Source organism: Phocoena sinus, chromosome 5 (genome assembly GCF_008692025.1).
Source record: "Phocoena sinus isolate mPhoSin1 chromosome 5, mPhoSin1.pri, whole genome shotgun sequence".
NCBI classification, from domain to species: domain Eukaryota; kingdom Metazoa; phylum Chordata; class Mammalia; order Artiodactyla; family Phocoenidae; genus Phocoena; species Phocoena sinus.
In genome coordinates, this window is record NC_045767.1 from 119,510,572 (window position 1) to 119,531,040 (window position 20,469).

General features: G+C 39.0%; 1 long non-coding RNA gene across 1 annotated transcript; it reads left to right on the forward strand.

Annotated features, from left to right (window-relative positions):
- Positions 1-30: 30 nt before the first annotated feature.
- Positions 31-19,992, forward strand: LOC116754162. Its single transcript, XR_004349969.1, has 4 exons — positions 31-270; positions 1,328-1,437; positions 18,986-19,111; positions 19,211-19,992. It is a non-coding gene; the product is annotated as an uncharacterized LOC116754162 (long non-coding RNA).
- The last annotated feature ends 477 nt before the right edge of the window (positions 19,993-20,469 follow it).

The following is a 20,469-nucleotide window of genomic DNA, read 5'->3' on the forward strand; positions in this document are numbered from 1 at the left end:
CGGGGTTGCGGGCACGCGAGGAGAGGCGACCTGCCCGGCGCCGATTGGCAGCGGGCGGGTGACGTGCGCGCGCCCGGGGGATGCCGAGGGGATGCGGGCGGCCGCGGGGACTGACGGGTAGCGAGGCCCGCCTCGGAATCTCGGTGCTGGAGAGGGCTCTTGCGGTGGGCCTTTTACGTCTGTAGACGCTGGAGGCCCGCAGAAAGGATACTGTGTCGGAGGAGGTAAAGCACAAGAGAGTGCTTTGTAACCGGGAAGTGCCTTTCAAAAGTGAGTTTCTCCTGGCGTCTCTTTTTACCTCGGCCCGTCTCGTCTCGGCCTCTTCCCAGCCGCGACCCCAGAACTGCAAATTCTCTTCAGAGCACCCTTCTCCTCTACCCGCCGCGGCGCCTAATTTCGCTCTCTTCCCTCTACAGTCTGTTTTTTTTTGTTGTTGTTTTAAAGAAGTTAAAATACTTTCGCTAAATTAGGAACTGCTTACAGCTCTGCCCCTTGGCCATTTGGTATAATCCTGCTCCGAGACCTTGAGGTATTTGCCATTCAGACGAGACCCGTTAGAGTCCTTCCTTAGATAATCTTCAGTTCCTTCTAAAGATCTGTTCTTTTTTCGGTTACCTAAAACTGGGAAAGTGGTAAAAGAACATAAAGGCTTAGGGTTTCCTTTATTTCATGTTGCAGGGCTTCTGCTACAAACTAAGGTATCCGTGAAGAACTTTAATTGTTGTTTAGAAAAAAAAAAGAGCGAAAGGAGGTAGCTCAAAAAAAAAAAAAAAAAAAAGAAGAGGAAAGGCGATAGCTTTAGTCCCTGGAAGCATCTTACTTGACATGACTTTGTTTCATGTTTTTGCTGAAGTAAGATATCCGAAGTAATTTGTGTCTCATTACCGTTCTGAACCCCGCTTGACCAGCAACATAAAACAATGAACTGCGCAAGGTCCAATATTGCATTTTGTATGACTCATTGTAACAACCAGCTGTAATATATAGGTTTTATCTTTTATTTTTTCCTTGGTGTTTCATGTTAAAGTGAGAAAGGGAAGGTTTTTTTTTAAAAGCATTCTCTGGACTGTTTACATTTAATATTTGTTACTGTCCTTCACTAAAAAAAATAACCATCAGCAAGAGGGTTAATTGAAATCTAGATAAACCTATTTTCTATCATTTTACCCTGGTCAAAATTGTCAAAGTAAAATTACAATGGAAATTTCTACAAAGATGTTTAGATACAGGTTCATGTTCATGAACTAGGATAGTGTAGAAGTTGATTCACAAAGTGATAATTAAAGGTTGGTGTTTACATTCGAGTTTCCTTTCAATTTCCTCTTAGGAGCTTACTTTTGGTTTGGTGGAAGAAGGACCCTGGAGCTTGTTGATGCTGAAAATGTTCATCTCAGACGTCCTTGTCCTTGAGCCTGTTCTGTTGGGGAGATGGCTGAGGTAGGGGTGGGTTGAGGGAGTGGGGCCATTAGGGGAAGACAAGTTGAGAGAAGGCCACTAAATATTTGTTTCTTAATTAGAGGCTTTGTTGTCTTGACAAGAGTGAAACAAGCTGTGTTCAGTGAGATTCTTAAGGTCTCTAAGAAGTTTTTCTTTATAGGAATAAAAAATAACATACCTCAGTTAAAAGACAGAACATAGTAAAATGCTCAAGTGCCAAATGTATAAATTGATGTGACCAACACCCAGATCCACATATACAGAATACCAGACACCCCATAGAGCTTCTTTATGTCCCTGCTAACCACATCTTCTTACCACCACCAACACCACCACCACTATTCTGTCTTGCTTTGCATGTTCTTGAATATCATATAAAAGGAATTATACTGCATGTAGTTGTTTTTTTGTGACTGGCTTCTCTTGAGCAGTGGATACCTGGTTTGCTATTTCTTTTTTTTTTTTTTTTTTTGCGGTACGCGGGCCTCTCACCGCTGTGGCCTCTCCCACTGCGGAGCAACAGGCTCCGGACGCGCAGGCTCAGCGGCCATGGCCCACGGGCCCAGCCGCTCCGCGGCACGCGGGATCCTCCCACACCGGGGCACGAACCCGTGTCCCCTGCATCGGCAGGCGGACCCCCAACCACTGCGCCACCAGGGAAGCTCTGCTATTTCTAAGTAGAAGAAATGGGATGAGCAGAAGTCTGTATGGATGAAACATTTTTCTTCTTGTCTTTCATCTTTTTTGTCTTAAAATTTAAAGATGTGTAGGCATACGTTACCTATTTCTGATGCATTAAATGAGCTATGCTAATGTATAAAAGGAGATAGTTCCTAACCCCACCAATTAAACAAATCCTTATTGTGCACTTTGGGAATATTTTCTTACATTCCCTTTACTTTAAATTTTAAATCCTGTTTTGTTTTAATTTTTAATTTGCATTTCATTTCCACAATCCTGCCTTCTTGGCAATACATGAAACAGAGAAGCTGAAGGTAATATTGTTCTAAACAGAAGTGGCAGGCTTATCTGACCACCTTCTGATGTAGTGTCCAACAAAATCTGGTTTTATTATAAGTGTTTGTTTCTTGTGTTTAGACCCCATCTTTAAAAGACAAAGTTATGGTCAGAAAAGGCAAGACAAAATAATATGTGGATAAGTTTAAAGAAGTTATTTAGTGTTAAGAACTTGAGTGAGGATTGGTAATCCTCTGCCTGCTTTATGTCCTAGCTAGGCCCAGATCTCTAATTTCTTTACATGCTTTCCTTTTATAAACTCATCTAGTCCGTGAATTCAAATATGATCAATAAGTTGATGTATCCCAAATCTCTGTTTCCAGCCCAGATGTCTCTAGTACTAATCCCAAACGCCTCCTGGACATCTCTGGGCATCTTTGCCCATTTTTCTATTGCTATACTCATCTTTTTCATTGATTTATGTTTTCTGGTTAATAATAACATTGTTGGTTATATTGTTGCCTCTCATCTTCCAGTCTGTGTCTTTTCTTTGGCCTTTGTTTGTGGTGTCTTTTCTTACACTGAAATTTAGTTTGAATGTAGTCACATTTATTCATCTTTTCCTTTATATTTTGTGCTTTGGGTATCTGGTTTAAGAAATTGTCTCCTACCTCAAAATCACAAAGATATTCATTTATCTTTTTGCTAAAAGTTTAAAACTTTTATTCTTCATGTTTTATTCTTTTTTTAATCAACCTATTTTTGTGCATGAGGTAGAGATCTAATTTATTTTATATATGAACAACTAATTGTTCTAGCAGCATTTATTGAATAGTATAACTTTTCTTTTGGTTTGTAATGTCATTGATTTCAAATCAGTTTTCCACACATCCATGGATTGTTTATTATTTTCCATTGGTCAATTTGTATGACCTCTATAACATAACCACACTATCATAATTGCTGCTGTTTTATAATAAGTGTTAATAGCCAGTAGGGTATTAACAATAGTTAATATTCACCTATTTTCTTCAAAATTTTCTAGGGAATTACAGGCCCTTTCCTACTATATATGAATTTCAGCATCATCTTGTTAAGTTCTATAAAAAACTTGAGTGTTAATTGAAAATTCATTAGGGCCTCAGTTTCTTCTCTGTAATATGCTGATAGTAATGTTGTTATGACTATATGTAATTAATTTTTTTAGTGTGCTTAATGAATGGTTATTATCAGCAGTATCATCTTCATCGTTGTCAATGAATGAGCATTACCTCTGGCTTTGAGATCTTAAATTCAGAAATCCTACCTTCTAACCACGACCTCATTTATTCGTTTATACATCGTCCACTCCTTTACTCCCACTAACCTTATTTCTTGACTTCTTCAAGATATTTAGTGTTGAAACCATCTCTATTTTTCTAGTCTGTCTGTCCAATCCCGGCTTTATTTTTTCCCATTCCTCACAAAAGTTGCTCTAAATCTTCACCATTCTATATTATTTTTAAGCCTTCTAATTGATACTATCAGGCTTGTTTTGGGCTCAGATGACCTTGATTTTTAGTTACTAGAGAATCTTTCTTCCCCATCATCTCTAAATGTGACTATAATTCCTCCTGTACTTAGTGTCTGCCCTGTCCTTTAAATTTAACTCCTCCCTATGTTCTAGAACTCATCCTCCAAGACCTTGCTCCATCAGTTACCTTCTCTCAGATTTTCATTTTCTTGTTCTCTACTGGCCCTACAAACTGGTGATTTCCAGGCTTTCACATTTCACCAACCAATAAATTTTTTAATTGAGGAAATCAACATGGGTTTGCCAACTTTATTTTGTCAAGAAAAGATATTTAAAAGTAGTATAATAAACAACAAAAAATGACTACCATCTGCTACTGGAAGGCCATATAGCATAATAGTTAAGACCACAAGATTCTGGAGCTAGACTGTTTAGACTAGAATTCTGGCTGTGCTGGGGTAAAATGTATAACCTATAAGAATGAAGACAATACCTACTTCTTAAGGTTGTATTGTATATACTAATTCAGTGATTAACATATATGAAGCAATTAAAACAGTACCTGGCACATAGACATGCATAGTAGTGTTAGCTTTTATCTTCGTCATAATTATTATTTTTACATTGCTATCAACACGTTTTTTTTTTTCTTTCTTTTTTTTGGCTGCGTTGGGTCTTAGTTGCTGCGCGTGGACTTTCTCTAGGTGCGGTGAGCAGAGGCTGCTCTTCGTTGCAGTGCACAGTCTTCTCATTGCAGCGCTTCTCTTGTTGCGGAGCGCAGGCTTCAGTAGTTGTGGCACGCAGACTCAGTAGTTGTGGTTCGCGGGCTCTAGAGCGCAGGCACAGTAGTTGTGGTGCACGGGCTTAGTTGCTCTGCGGCATGTGGGATCTTCCCAGACCAGGGCTTGAACCCGTATCCCCTGCATTGGCAGGCGGATTCTTAACCACTGTGCCACCAGGGAAGTCCCAACACACCTCTTTTACTGTCGCTGAACCTCGTTTTGTTTCTTACAGTGGTTGCTCTAGGGCTGCACAGTCTGTATGATAGTGCAGTATGCCAGTGCTAATCACATGTGGCTCTTGGGGACCTAATTAAGATTGCTGTAAGTATAAAATGCTTAAGAGGACCCGTGCTGATTTCTGGAGCTCTTTTTCTGTGTATCTCCCACCTCCCCTTTCCCTACTCTATGAAGATAACGAGTAGAGAGACAAAGAGTAAATTGTACAAGTTGATAGAAAAAAAGTTGATAGAGGTTTCATATGGTGCATACAGAGGTGAATGTGTTGGACTTAATAACAACTCTGGAAGCGAAAGGGTAATGGAGCAATGCTTCAAAATTCTGAAGGAAAATTACTTCTAATTTAGAATTCTGTGTAAGTCACGCTGTCAATCAAATATAAGGCTAGAATAAAGTTATTTTCAATCCTGAAGTCTCTCAAATATAGTTCATTCATCCTTTTTCAAGAAACTAATGGGGGATGGATACCACCTACATGTGCATTAAACCAAGAAGAAGTAGGACATGTAATCAAATAAGAAGCCCAAAGTAAGAGAGGTAAAAGGAATTGGAGATTGATAGATTGAAACAATAAGATGAAATTAATGGAACACCTAATATGTTTGAACAAATTGAGAGGAGACTTACCCTCCTGGGCTCAAATTAATGATTTAAGTTTGGGGTTAAATTAATGATTATTATGTGAGAAACTAAGCAAATTTTTAAAAAGGATTTCTATTAAATCTGTCAGTTTATGTGTTCAGACATTTTTAAAGGGATAAACAAAACTTTTTTAAAAAGAGGATTTTGATTTTGGTGTCCTTATATTATACTTCCCTTTTGTTTTTGAGGAACCACATTTTAACTGCCCACCTTACCCACAGTGTTAAGAGGAAATGCAGCAAACTGGAAATAAAAGCAAAACTAGAGAAACAAATTTGGTATCTTTAAATTAATAACAAATGGTAAAACTATTTAAAAGTCTTCTTCCATAATGCTTGTGGTGCTAAAAACAAGCAGTATATAGAATTGCCTAATAGAAAATTCCTAGAGACACTTGGTAGAATAGAGTGAACTTGGAAAAAACCTTTCTATTCTGTAATTTCTATGAGTGTGTATTGAGATGCCACTTTTGTAGTCACTGACTAGAAAAAGATTATAGTTAAAAAGTAAATAGATACAAAATTTATGTTTACATACATAATAAAGAGCTTAATTCTATGTAGGTCTTTGAAGCTTCTTTTTCTTTTTCGGAAGCCACCTTTTTTGTCTTAGAAATTCCATGCTTACTGTAATCTTGATATATAATCATTAAAAAAATAAGGTAGAATCTTATTTACCTCAGGAGTTTATGGAACTAGCCTACTCCAAGTGCTGATGAACTAGGAACTAAAGAAAACAGGAATCTGATACGCTTTGTGATACCACTGTGCATTTAATAATATGTTGCTTTATATTATCTAACTTTTGAATTTATATTTGCCTTTGAGCTTGTAAACTCAAAGATAGCTGCATTTTATATAGAATAACACTATTCACATTGAGTGCACCCAATATATCTTGTTAATGACTGTTATGTTTAGAAAATATGTAGGTTGTAAAAATCTGGAAGTAAACAGTTTAAGTACATAAGCCACACCAAGTATATTAGATGGATAATTTCCTGGTTCCTCCATGTCATGTTAACTTAAAAAATGTGTTTAACATGTCATTTATGGCTCTTCGCATCTTTTCAGCCACATCTCTCTTTTGTCCACTTAATTCTTAAGCATATTTTTTTTCCTACTCCTGGTTAACATACTATTTTTGACATATTACTTCTTTAAATCAGAAACTTTTAATTCCACTTAAGATTTTCTGAGGTCCAATTTTCTTAGGTATTAGCAAATCTAATAGTTCAAACTAATTTCATTTGCTGCCTTAGCACTAATCATTTTTTTAAATTTATTTTATTTACAATTTTTTATTTTTGATTGCATTGGGTCTTTGTTGCTGCGCACAGGCTTTCTCTAGTTGCGGCAAGTGGGGGCTACTCTTAGTTGCGGTGTGCGGGCTTCTCATTGCGGTGGCTTCTCTTGTTGTGGAGCACAGGCTCTAGGTGCGCGGGCTTCAGTAGTTGTGGCTCACGGGCTCAGTTGTGGCTGGCAGGCTCTAGAGCACAGGCTCAGTAGTTGTGGCGCACGGGCTTAGTTGCTCCGCGGCATGAGGGATCTAACCAGACCAGGGCTTGAACCTGTGTCCCCTGCATTGGCAGGCGGATTCTTAACCACTGCGCCACCAGGGAAGCCTAGCACTAATCATTTTATGCCTGGACCGTAGCAACAACCTGCCCAATATTTGACTTTGAGCCTCCAACTCTAAAATACTCTATGAAAAGCTTTAAAAATAGTTTTCCTAAGTGAAGGTTTTTTGGTTTTTTTTTTAATAGACTTTATTTTTTAGAGCAGTTCTAGGTTTGTAGAAAAATGGCAGAAAATACAGAGAATTTCCATATGACACTTCACGTACACACCCAGTTTCTCCTATTATTTACGTCTCGCATTAGTGTGGCACATTTGTTACAGTTGATAAACCAATATTGATTCATTACTATTAAAGTCCATAGTTTACATTTTAGGGTTCACTCTTTGTGTCATACAGTTCTGTAGGTTTTGACAAATGCATAGTTTCACGTATCTAACGTTGTGTCATAACAGAATAGTTTCATTGCCCTAAAAATGCCCTGCGTTCCACCTATTCATCCCTGCCCCTTCCATCCCACACCCCTGGCAACCACTGATCTTTTTATTATCACTATAATTTTGCCTTTTAAGTGAGATTTTTACTGTCCTTTAAAACCTGTATCTCTAAAGTAGATCCATATATGTGAAAAAAAGCAAGTTGCAGAAAATTTGTTTAAAATCCTATTTATAGATTTTTAAAACTATACACATTCACACATTTGATTATGCATAGGACATTTCTGGAAGGAGACACAGAAAAATGATTACTTCTATGGAAAGGAAGAGTTAATGAGGTCTTTAACTTTCTACTTTTATTTAAATTTCTTACCATGTACAATATTATTTTATAATTTTAAATTATTTATTTTTTTTGCGGTACGCGGGCCTCTCACTGTTGTGGCCTCTCCCGTTGCGGAGCACAGGCTCTGGACAAGCAGGCTCAGCGGCCATGGCTCACGCTCCGCGGCATGTGGGATCTCCCCGGACCGGGGCACGAACCTGTGTCCCCTGCATCGGCAGGCGGACTCTCAACCACTGCACCACCAGGGAAGCCCATAAACTCATATTTTTATACCTAATATTCTCTTATGACCGTTTTATGATTTCTTGTTTCTTCTTCACACATTAGTAACCTCCCACTCAGCATCTTCTTGACTCCTGTCTTAGGCTCAGTTTCGTTTTAAAATTAGGGTCACAATTTTTATTCACCCTTTTAAGCAGTTCCAATCTGCTTTACCTGCTTTATTTTTATAAGCAATTATTACCTTCTAAAATGGTTTAATGGTTAGTTAGTTAGATATTTAGGTGTTTGTATGTTTTTGTCTCTGTGCCCCAGGCCATTTTGCACCACTAGAAAGTACACAAAGATTTTTGTCTGTCTTGTTCACTGATGAATCCTCCGTGCCTGACAGTTCATAGGTGCACAATAAAAATCTTTTGAATGAATAATTGGATTGTTTTTAAACTATTAAATTTGAATTGTTTTTTAAAATTAAATATCTGTTCCTATAATTCTGCTTCAGTTGGTATATGTTGTTTAATTTGTTGTGTCATATGGTGATCATACTTCTCAGGTGCCTAGATATTTTGGTTCACAAGCTCATGTTCTCTACTGCTCTCTCGCATAATGGATGTGGAGGATGAGCAAAAGGGTAGACCCTAGTTTTACCCCTTCCCACAAGTTGAAGGAATAGAGAGCGGAAGGCTCCAGGCACCACAGAAGAGTATAGTGCTCTATCTCTGTTGGTTCCTGTTTCACTGGACAACTCCTTTAGTAAAGATTTGCCTTGAAATTCGTAATTCAACAGCAGAAGGCTGTTGTAATCCACCAAAACCCTGGAGGTTTGGGGAAGAAATGGTGGAGTGACTGTCCACTGCTCTAGAATATCTGGTCAGCCCACACTCTTTTTCATCAGCAGCTCACTTTAACAGACATTATTCTACGCTGGGAAGCCTGATCTGTTGCTGATGATTTGTGTAGTAATCAGTTGTCTGGAACTGATTGTCCCAAAGTGGGATGATCAGTGGGGGAGTGGCAGGAACAATACGTAAAAACTTTTGACCCTAACTAGGGTTTCTTCACAGTTTTTGATTTTATTCCTCAAGCCCTTACTTCCTTTCTGTACCTACCCAGGGTTAATTTGGAGGGAGGAAGCCAGCATCCCTTACTAGATCTCTCTTTTCTCAGGAACCGTACATAAGAAACCCACTTTAAATATAAAGACACAGATAGGTTAAAAGTAAAAGAATGGAGAAAGATCTACTATGCTAATGCTCATCAAAGGAAAGTGTAGTTGCTATATGCAGACAAAACGGACTTCAGAACAAGGAAAATTATCAGTGATAGGAAAGGTCATTACATAATGACAAAGAGGTCAATGCTCCAAAAAGATGCAGCAACCTTTAATGTGTGTATGTCTAACAACAGAGCCTTAAGACAGCTAAGGCAAAAACTGACAGAACTTCAAGGAGAAATAAACGAATCCACTATTATAGCTGGAGACTTCATCACCCCTCTTTCAGTAATCAATAGATCTAGCAGGCAGAAAATCTGTGAGGATATAGTTGAACTCCGTAGTACCATCAGTCAACTGGATCTAATTGACATTTATAGAATGCTTAACCCAACAACAGCAGAATACACGTTCTTCTAAAAAAGAGAGACATTTGTCAGTGTAAGAAATAACTTGTATGCAAAAATATAAACATAGTTAAAGTTAATAGGTATATAATACATTTAGAAAAATATGTACAGTGAAGTTTAACATCTATAATATTAAAAGAGCTCTTAGAAATTCACATCAAGGGAACAAGCAGGGACTGCCCTGGTGGCTCAGAGGTTAAGAATCCGCCTGCCAATGCAGGGCACACAGGTTTGACCCCTGGTCCAGGAAAATCCCACGTGCTACGGAGCAACTAAGCCCATGTGCCACAACTACTGTGCCTGTGCTCTAGAGCCCACGAGCCACAACTACCGAGCCAGTATGCTCTAGGGCCCATGTGCTGCAAACTACTGAGCCCGTATGCTGCAACTACTGAAGCCCATGCTCCGCAACAAGATAAGCCACCGCATGAGAAGCCTACACACAACGAAGAGTAGCCTCCTCTCGCCACAACTAGAGAAAGCCCGTGTGCAGCAACAAAGACCCAACGCAGCCAAAAAAAAAAAGAAAAGAAAAGATATACACAGTATGGGACCACTTTGTAAATTCAAAAAAAAAAAAAAGATATTTAAAAAAAAGGGGAGCAAGCAATTCTACAGAAAAATGGGTGGGCAAAGAATACGAACTCAGCAAATGGTAAATCCAAATGTGAAAAGATGCTCAAAATCAGAAGAAATCATGGGCTTCCCTGGTGGTGCAGTGGTTGAGAGTCCGCCTGCTGATGCGGGGGATGCGGGTTTGTGCCCCGGTCCGGGAGGATTCCACGTGCCGCAGAGCGGCTGGGCCCGTGAGCCGTGGCTGCTGGGCCTGCGCGTCCGGAGCCTGTGCTCCACAATGGGAGAGGCCACAACAGTGAGAGGCCCGCGTACCGCCAAAAAAAAAAAAAAAAAAAAAACAGAAGAAATCAGGAAACTGCAAACTAAAATAATGAGATGCCAATTAGGCCTATGTAACAGATTGGCAAACCTTTTTTTTTTTTTTTTTAATTCAACTAACATTTATTAAGTGTCAGTTTATTAAGTGACAGAGCTAATCTAGTGCTCACCAAAGCATTGTGAAGCAGATCTTATCCCTGTTTTACAGTTGAAGAAAGAGGATCAGATAGTTAAATTGACTTGACAAAAATCACATAAAGGAAACTGGGGAATTCACTCTACTGGAACTATTTTTCTTTTCCTTTTCCTTTTGAGGAGCAATTCATTCAAATGTAATGTGTGTTTGTGTATCTAGATAGGTGGATAGGTATTTATGTTTTGAGTTGAAGTTTCCCCCACATATCTGCCATCCACCCATTTCCCATGCCAACACCACTCGTCTCACAACCACTTTGATTAGTTTCTCAAGTATTTCCCAGAGCTTTTTTATACAAATATGAGTTTATTTTATTCTCCTTAAAAAAAAGAAAAAAAGCAAAGGTTATAATAATGCACTGTGTTCCACAACTCAGAGTTATGTAAGTAGCTCCATAATGAGAGTTCTTATCCTTTAACAGCTGCATTGTATTTCACTACAAGAATACCAGAATTTATTTTACCAGCCCTTATGATGGATATTTGCATTGATTTCAGTCTTTTGCTTTTGAAAACAGTGTAGTAATGAATAATACTGTTTATAATTTTGTCTCACCTGTTCAAGATTTCACAGAAATAAGATTGCTGGATCAAAGGGTATGTAATGTGTGTGGGATTTTGATAGATATTGCCAGATTTCCCTGTGTTATATAAACAACATGGAAGAGTGACCCCACAGCATTGTCATTAGAGTATGTTATCAAACTTTTGGATTTGGGACTGATAAGTGAAAATGTTTAATCTTAGTATAGTATTACGCATTTCTCCTGTTACAAGTGAAGTGAGACATCTTTTCAGAATGGGCAAAATGTTAAATGACCAATAGCACCTGTTGCCAGTAGGGATCCAACTAAAAGGGTACTATACATTGCTGGTATAAATGTGAACTTTTTCAACCTATTTGCAAAACAGTCTGGCAACCTGTGTTAAAATGTTTTAAACTACAAATATCTTTTGTCCTAGCTACATCATTCTTGCGAATCTGTCCTATAGGTATAAAATACTACGTAAGGGTCTATCTGTGAGAATATTCACTGTAGTATCATCCATAGTATCAAAAAACAAGTAACAAAATGAAAGCTCATTAATAGGAAAATGGTTGAATTAATTACAGTTTTTGTATCTTATGAAAAGGAATAAATTAAAGCAGTATGAGTTGAATTGTGATTTCCACAAGATATTGGGTTAGCCAAAAAGTTGATTCGATTTTTTTCTGTAAGACAGCTCTAATAGCGCTTAGTTGTCTTTAACTTCATTCAAAACAATTTTGTTAGATTGTATGTGACAACTGTCATATCAGTGTGCATTTAAAAAAACTTACCAAAATCGGTGAATTTTTAAAAAATATTTGGTTGCACTGGGTCTTAGTTGTGGTGGGCTTCTTAGTTGCAGCACATGGGCTCCTTAGTTGCAGCAGGCAGGCTTCTTAGTTGCAGCTCGCCAGGTCCTTAGTTGCGGCAGGTGGGCTCCTTAGTTGTGGCATGTGAACTCTTAGTTGCGGCATGCATGTGGGACCTGGTTCCCTGACCAGGGATCAAACTCCAGTCCCCTGCATTGGGAGTGCAGAGTCTTAACCACTGTGCCACCAGGCAAGTCCCAAAATTGATGAATTTTTATGTAGCCATTTTAATATTGAAGGTGGAAGAAAACAACATTTTCAGCATATTATGCTTTATTATTTCAAGAAAGGTAAAAACACAACTGAAATGCAAAAAAAGATTTGTGCAGTGTATGGAGAAGGTGCTGGGACTGATTGAACATGTCAAAAGTGGTTTGCGAACTTTTGTGCTGGAGATTTCTCACTGGATGATGCTCCATGGTTGGGTACATCAGTTGAAGTTGATAGCAATCAAATCTAGACATTGAGAACAGTCAACGATATTGCTAGAGGGAAATAGCCGACATACTCAAAATATCCAAATCAAGCGTTGAAAATCATTTGCACCAGCTTGGTTTTGTTAATCGCTTTGATGTTTGGGTTCCACATGAGTTAAGTGAAAAAAACCTTCTTGACCGTATTTCCGCATGTGATTCTTCACTGAAACTTTACGAAAATGTTCCGTTTTTAAAACAAATTGTGATGGGTGATGAAAAGTGGATACTGTACAATAATGTGGAATGGAAGAGATCGTGGGGCAAGTGAAATGAACCACACCAAAGGCGGGTCTTCATCCAGAGAAGGTGATGTGTGTATATGGTGGGATTGAAAGGTAGTCTTCTATCATGAGCTCCTTCTGGAAAACCAAACGATTAATTCCAACAAGTACAGCCTCCAGTTAGACCAACTGAAAGCAGCACTTGACGAAAAGCGTCCAGAATTAGTCAACAGAAAACGCATAACCTTCCATCAGCAAGACCGCATGTTTCTTTGATGACCAGGCAAAAACTGTTACAGCTTGGCTGGGAAGTTCGATTCATCCGCCATATTCACCAGACATTGCACCTTCGGATTTCCATTTATTTCGGTCTTTACAAAATTCTCTTAATGGAAAAAATTTCAATTCCCTGGAAGACTGTAAAAGGCCTATGGAACAGTTCTTTGCTCAAAAACATAAAAAGTTTTGGGAAGATGGAATTATGAAGTTGCCTGAAAAATGGCAGAAGTTAGTGGAACAAAACGGTGAATACGTTGTTCAATAAAGTTCTTGGTAAAAATGAAAAATGTGTCTTTTATTTTTACTTAAAAGCTGAAGGAGCTTTTTGGCCAATCCAACACTACTGCTTAAATGAGAAAAAAACAAGATGAAGAAAAGTGTGTATCATATGATCCCAGTCTATAAAACATAATCGTCAACACACATAAATGGTTTGCATATTTGTGTTTGTGCCTGTTTACACTCAAAATATTTATATTTGTAGATGTATATATACACACATGAGTATTTGTATATAACTATATGGGGGGAATAATGGAAAATACATATTACTTGGGATATAGGTTTGGTTGCTTTAAGGCCAAAATAATAATGACTTAAATAAGATGGAAGGTTTTTTTTTTCTGTTCCATAACAGTCCAGAAATAATCAGTTCAAGATTGATACAGCAGCCTCAGGTGTTAGGGATCCAGGCTTGTTAATCAGCTATACTCAATATGCGGCTTCTATTTCATGGCCTAAGGTGGTTGTTCCAGCTCCTGCCAAGACGTATCTGGGAATGGGGAATGGAAAAACAGTATACCTCTTCTTTTTAAGGGCATGTCACAGAATTTGCAGCCATCATTTCCACTTATAGCCCATGGGCCAAAATGTAGTCACATGGCCAGACCTCCAAGGGAAGCTAGGAAATATAGTCCTTGACTGTATAGCAATGTACCAAGCCAAAACTTGGGGGTTCTAATACTAAAGGATGAGGGAGAAGAAGGGACACTGAGAGACAATAGCAGTCTCTGCCATAATAGACTAGATTATCTATTCCTGCATTACAAATCAACCACAAAATTTAATGGCTTAAGACAATAATGATTTATTATTTCTCACCATGCTGTGTTTTGGCTAGAAAGTTTTTCTGTTGGTTTTCTCTGGGCTCATTCACATGGCTCCCTTCACATGGTCTTTCATCCCAGACTTATTCACAGCATAGTGGCCCAGGGCAGTGTTCCAAAAGGTGAAAAGAACTGTAAAGCCTTTCTAAACCTCATCCAAAGAAGTTGCACAGTCACAGCTACTGCATTCTGTGGTCAAAACAAGTCCCAAGGCTAGCCTAGATTCAAGAAATGGGGAAATAAACTACTTTTTGTTAGTTAAGGTGGCAAAGGCACATTGCAAAAAGGCATAAACAAAGGAGGCATGATTCATTGTGAGCAAATATTGTAACAGTCTAACATGACTTTTTACACTTATATGTGTATGTAAATTTTTGTTTGCATATTCAAAGAAATGTAAATAAGTAGTTATAATGAGTTAAATTCATGGTGAGCAGATACAAATATGACCACATCACTCTCTTGCTTATTATTGCCTTACAGATTAAAGCCCAAGCCCCTTAGCCTGTACCACTTCTACTGTATTATACTGTCTCCCAGGAAATGTAATGAAAACCAAGCAGAAAGATAAGTCCTTTCTAGCTGAAGTTGTTGGGCTTCAAGTAAGTTGTGGAATCTGAACTGGGCATTGAAGGAAGAAGTGTTTGAATTGATGGAGAAGGGCAAGTAGGCATAACCAGTAGTTCCTAATCTTATTAGGACCACCCTTTTAAAAAACTGAAATACAGCATACTGCATAAATAAATGAAGTATCTATCATAAAGTAAAAATATCCCTCTATCCATCACCCAGGAAATAGAATATCACCAGTTACATGGAAACCTCTTATGTGACCTCCCAGTAACAATCCTGCCCGTCCTCCCCAAGTGTAACCACTCATTCTAATTTCTAACTATAGATTAGTTTTGCCTGGTTTTGAATCATACATGAAAGAGAGTAAATATGCATTTCACCATTATATTTGTAAGATTCATCTGTTGTTTGTAGAAGTAGTTTGTTCGTATTCATTGCTATATTCCATTATGTGGATAAAATAAATATATCCATTCTGTTGTAGCTATTTGGGTTTTTTCTACTTTGGGGCTACTAACAAATAATGGTACCACAAGCATTCTTTCATATGTCACTTGGTGTACGTGGGCAGACATTTCTATTGAGAGAGTACATAGGGTTAAAATTCCTTGGTCATTGAGGTAGATTCACACTGTAAAGAATGACAGTTTTCCAAAGTTTATGTTTTTTATATCCTCACCAGCAGTATATGAAAGTTTCATGTTCTCCACACCCTAGGCAACACTTAGTATTGTCAATTTTGTTTTTTTTTTTAAGCCATTCTGATAGGTGTGTAGTGGTATCTCATTTGGCATTAATTTGCATTTACCTGATGTCTATTGAGCTTGAACACCATCTTACATTATTTGCCATTTGGGGATCCTCTTTTTTTTTAAGTGCTTGTTCAAGTCACTTATCCATATTTCTGTTGGGTTGTCATTCTTTTCCTTATTGAACTTTAGGACTTCTTTATGTACTCTGGATATGAGTTCTTGGTCAAATATATGTGCACCAAATATCCTTTCCCATAACATGGTTTGTCTTTTCATTTCCTTAATAGCATCTTTTGGAAAAAAGTTCTTAAGTTTAATATATTTTACCAATCTTTTCCTTTCTTATTTTGAGTGTGCATTCTATTTCTTTTTATAACCCTAATTGATAGATTAATTGGTACCAGGAGTTATCACAGGAAATGGATCCTCACAATGGGCTTCTGGGATTGGCTTATATGCACACATACACACACATATGTAAAATCAATCACAAGGATAACCTCATTGCTATAGGTACAGGGACCACAGGTTATAATCCATGGCTTACAGTACTGTTGTGATGACCATTAATAGCATGGGATGGAGTGAAGATGGAGGTGAGGGGAGAGAAAGTATCACCATGGTAATCATAGTAATTATAAAGATTCTGAACCCACCAGGCTTCTCTTATGGTCCTAAACACATTGTACATAGGAAAAAGAAAAATATGAAAACTATTAATATATAGTTAAGAATGCTTGTAGGGGATCAGAACTCCTCCACTGTAGCTTTGAAGGAGTCCTTCATCTTCTGTAATCAGTAAGCAGATAAGGTAGATTCGTAGTACTATTTAAATGCTCAGTTCTTCCAGTTTTCTTACACTAAGGTTAGCATTGATGGGAAAGGAGTGGGCCCTGAGACACAGAATGGGGATAGTTGGGCAGACAAGAATGAAGCTGAGAACTCTGAACCTTCATATTCCCCTGAACTTCCTTTGCTCTCAGAGGAAACCAGCCTCCTCTGCATAGAGGCTTTCAGTGACTACATTTGGGGCAGCTCTCTTATAAGTTGATTCCTATTGTCCTCAGAATTTACCCTCACCACCTCCCAGTTCCATCCCAACATAGCCTCCCCATCAGGGAAGTATGCATCCTGCTCTGGCAAGAGACTACATACAGAGGAGTTTAAGACCTTGTCGTTTTGACCAGCAGGAACCTGGGGAGTATATATAGAAGTGGGTTCTAAGGGTGTTACACCGAGGGAAAGTAGACATAAGGTTTAATCAAGGCAAACTTACCTGAGAATTAAGATTTAATATGTTGGCATTAATAGTTTGCTAGGATGAGCCTTGGACTCAGTAACTGCCTACAAATAATAAATGGCTCCCAAAATAAAAAATAAAAATAAACGGCCTACAAATAAAATTTGAAATAATGATTTCAGAATATCAGAAATCCCCTGGCATACCATAGAGGAAGGAGTACAATGGCTCCTTAGCCATCCTCAACTTTCACCAAGTCATTAAAAAATGCATTGGTGGGGCTTCCCTGGTGGCGCAGTGGTTGAGAGTCCGCCAGCCGATGCAGGGGACGCGGGTTCGTGCCCTGGTCCGGGAAGGTCCCACATGCCGCGGAGCGGCTGGGCCTGTGAGCCATGGCCACTGAGCCTGCGCGTCCGGAGCCTGTGCTCCGCAACGGGAGAGGCCCGCGTACGAGGAAAAAAAAAAAAAAAAAAGCATTGGTGATGGGAGCACCAGCATTCCCAAAGAGCTCTGAAGTGGCTCTCCTTTGTTTGCAAAAATGATGGTGATGAAAGCTGTGGTAGAATTGAGTTTCCTGATCTCAGTGGGAATAAAGAAGCCTAAAGTGGTAGAGATCATATGATAGCATACAACCGTCAGAGACAAGGTGGGCACAATTACCATAATAAGCGAACAAGAGTGTTTTGACCCACAGGGAAGAGTAGTAATGGATAATAAATGATCTTGAGGTCCCTGGAAATAAAATAGATTAACCTATTAAGGTGCTGCTTGACATATTTAGATGGAAAAATTCTGAGATGTAGACTAACTTGTGTTATTACAGTTAAATTGGTACTTCCTGATGATCGGGATAGATTTGGTCCTTTAGAGGAGGAACCTGCAATGCAGCCACAGTGGTATAACCATGAATCTTCCCCTAACCCAGTGGTTTCCAAACTTGTCTGCACATAAGAACACCTCAGAATTCTAAAGCCAGGGGCACACCCCAAGCCAATTAACTCATATAAGTTCTGTGGGTGAGACCCAGGCACTTGTATTTTTAAAGCTCCCCAGGTAATTCCAGTGAGCAAGTTAGGGAATCACTGCCCTAATCCTTCTCCGGTGGCTATTTATTGGTTAAATAGGGGGCCTAAGAAAGTCAAGTGACAGATGGAGTCCTGGCCAGAGTCTAGCTAACAGTGAGCCCAGAGAGACCCACACTGGTTATTTCTCCAGCCCCAGATGTGTAGTAAGAATAAATATATTTTAATAATTGAAGCAATCTTCATTTTGGTTTTCTGACCAATAGATTGAGCATTATGGTAGGAAGGACTACATAGAAGTTCAGAACTGCTTGTTACCACTCCCTCCCAAGACAGTAAAAGAAAAGCAGTACAGAAGTTAGTGCCCCCATGCGGGCATGGTGATTCGTACCAGATTCCCATTTAAATTCCCTGTGTGGTAACCAGATGGGTAGTGAGAAATGACAGTGGATTGTTGCAAAGCTTAATCAGGTGGGGTGCCAACTGCAGCTGTCCAGGTGTGGTACCTGCACTGGAGGAAGTTAGTACAGACTGCGACCTGGTACACAGGTACGGATCTGGAAACGCGCTCTGCCCCGCCCCCACCCGATTCCAGTCAGGAAAGAAAGCCAAAAGCAGATTGCGTTTAACTGGCAGGGACAACAGTACACCCTGTCTTGTCTCAGGGCTGTGTCAGCTTTCCTGTTGTCTCTATGGTATGGAGGGACCTTGACCATATTATTGTACCATAGACTATCACACTGGTCTATTACAGCAATGAAATTATGTTAAATGACCCTAATGAGCAGGCAGTAGCAAGCATTCTGCATGATTTGATAAGACATATGCCTGCCAGAAGATGCAAGATAAACCCTGCAAAACTTCCAGGACCTGCACCGAGTTTCTAGGGGTGCGGTGGCCTAAGACATGTTAGGATATCCATTCAAATAAATGACAGGTAGTTGTGTTTTCTACCATTATAACAAAGAAGAAGGAAAAAATGTGTAGCAGGCCTTTTGGGGTTCTGGAGGCAACAAAATAAAGTATATTAGGGTGACCTGCTCTTATCTGTTTTCAGATAACTATAAGACTACGTGTTTTGAGTGGGGCCCAGAGCAAACTGTCTTGCCAGTTGGGCCTTATGATTGGGCAGATCCAGTGGTATTGGAAGTTCATGTGTTAGAGATGTTAAATGAAGCCTTGGGTAAGTTCCAATAGGGGAATTACAACATAAACCCTTTGGTTTTGGAGTAAGGATGTATCTGCCTCAGCCAACAACATTTTGTTTTGTTTCTTTGAAAAGCACCTCCTGATTTGCTCCTGCTACCTGGTAGAGACGGAACACCTGATCATGGGACATCAGGTGACCATGTGAATAATAAAACCACCCATCATGAACTGGTGTTATCTGATTCACCGAACCATACAACTGGATAAGCACAGAAGCAGTCTACTCCCTATGAGACTGGGACACGGCTACAATTAAACTAAATGAGCAGGTGACTCAGACTCCTGTAGTCCCTGACTCTATTCCTTCAGCACTTCCCCCCAAACCCATATAAACTGGCTTCATGAGGAGTTCTTTCTGACCAATTAATGTAAGAGAAAAAAGCATGGGTCCTGTTTGTTCATGGAAGAATCTGCAGTGAGCTGGCAATAGCTGGATGTGAGTGGCCACTACACACCACCACCACTCATTAGTGGCCCTGACCCAGAATAGTAAAGGGAAATCCTTCCATAGGGAAGAATTTTAGGAGACATGGCCTGAGGTAAGGGTATACACTGGTTTGTTGTCAGCAGCTTATGAGTTGACAGGCTAGACAAGAACTTGGAGAGAACGAATTGGAAAGCTGGTTCCATTTATGAGGCCAGCTGGGATACAATAACCTGCAAATTGGGGATGCTGACCTAAAGAATGAAGTATATGCTTAAAATCAGTCATCAGTATATGGTGCCACCTTTCCCAAAATGTATGCAGAGTGGAGATGAGAGTAGTCCCTCTATTTTCAGTATGACTAATTTTGTAAAAAAAAAAAAAAAAAAAAAAAAAAAACTGGCGGCATGTTTTCCAAACTTGGTGAAAAGCATAAAACTACAAATCCACAAAGCTCAGTAAATCACAAGCAGAAAAATTGCAATGAAAGTCACACCTATGCATGTTACAGTCAAACTGATAAAACTAATTCAGAAAAACAACTTAAAAGCATCCAGAGAAATTATACATTATACACAAGATGGCAGTTATATGAATTTTTTAAAAAGGATGCATAACATATAGAAAAATGCACAAATATTGTTCAGCATGACTTGCCACAAAGTGAAGATAACTATCACCACCCACATCAATAACTACGTCCCTTCTTAGTCATTACTCTTCTTCCTTCCCAAAGGTAATCATCATCCTGAATTCTAACACCAAAGATTAGGTTTGACAGTGGTCAACCTTTATATAAATTGAATACATGACAGTGGTTAACTTTTATATAAATTGAAGAATGTATTCTTTAGTGTCTGGCTTCTTTTTTTTTTTTTTTTTGTCTGGCTTCTTTTATTTAACATTGT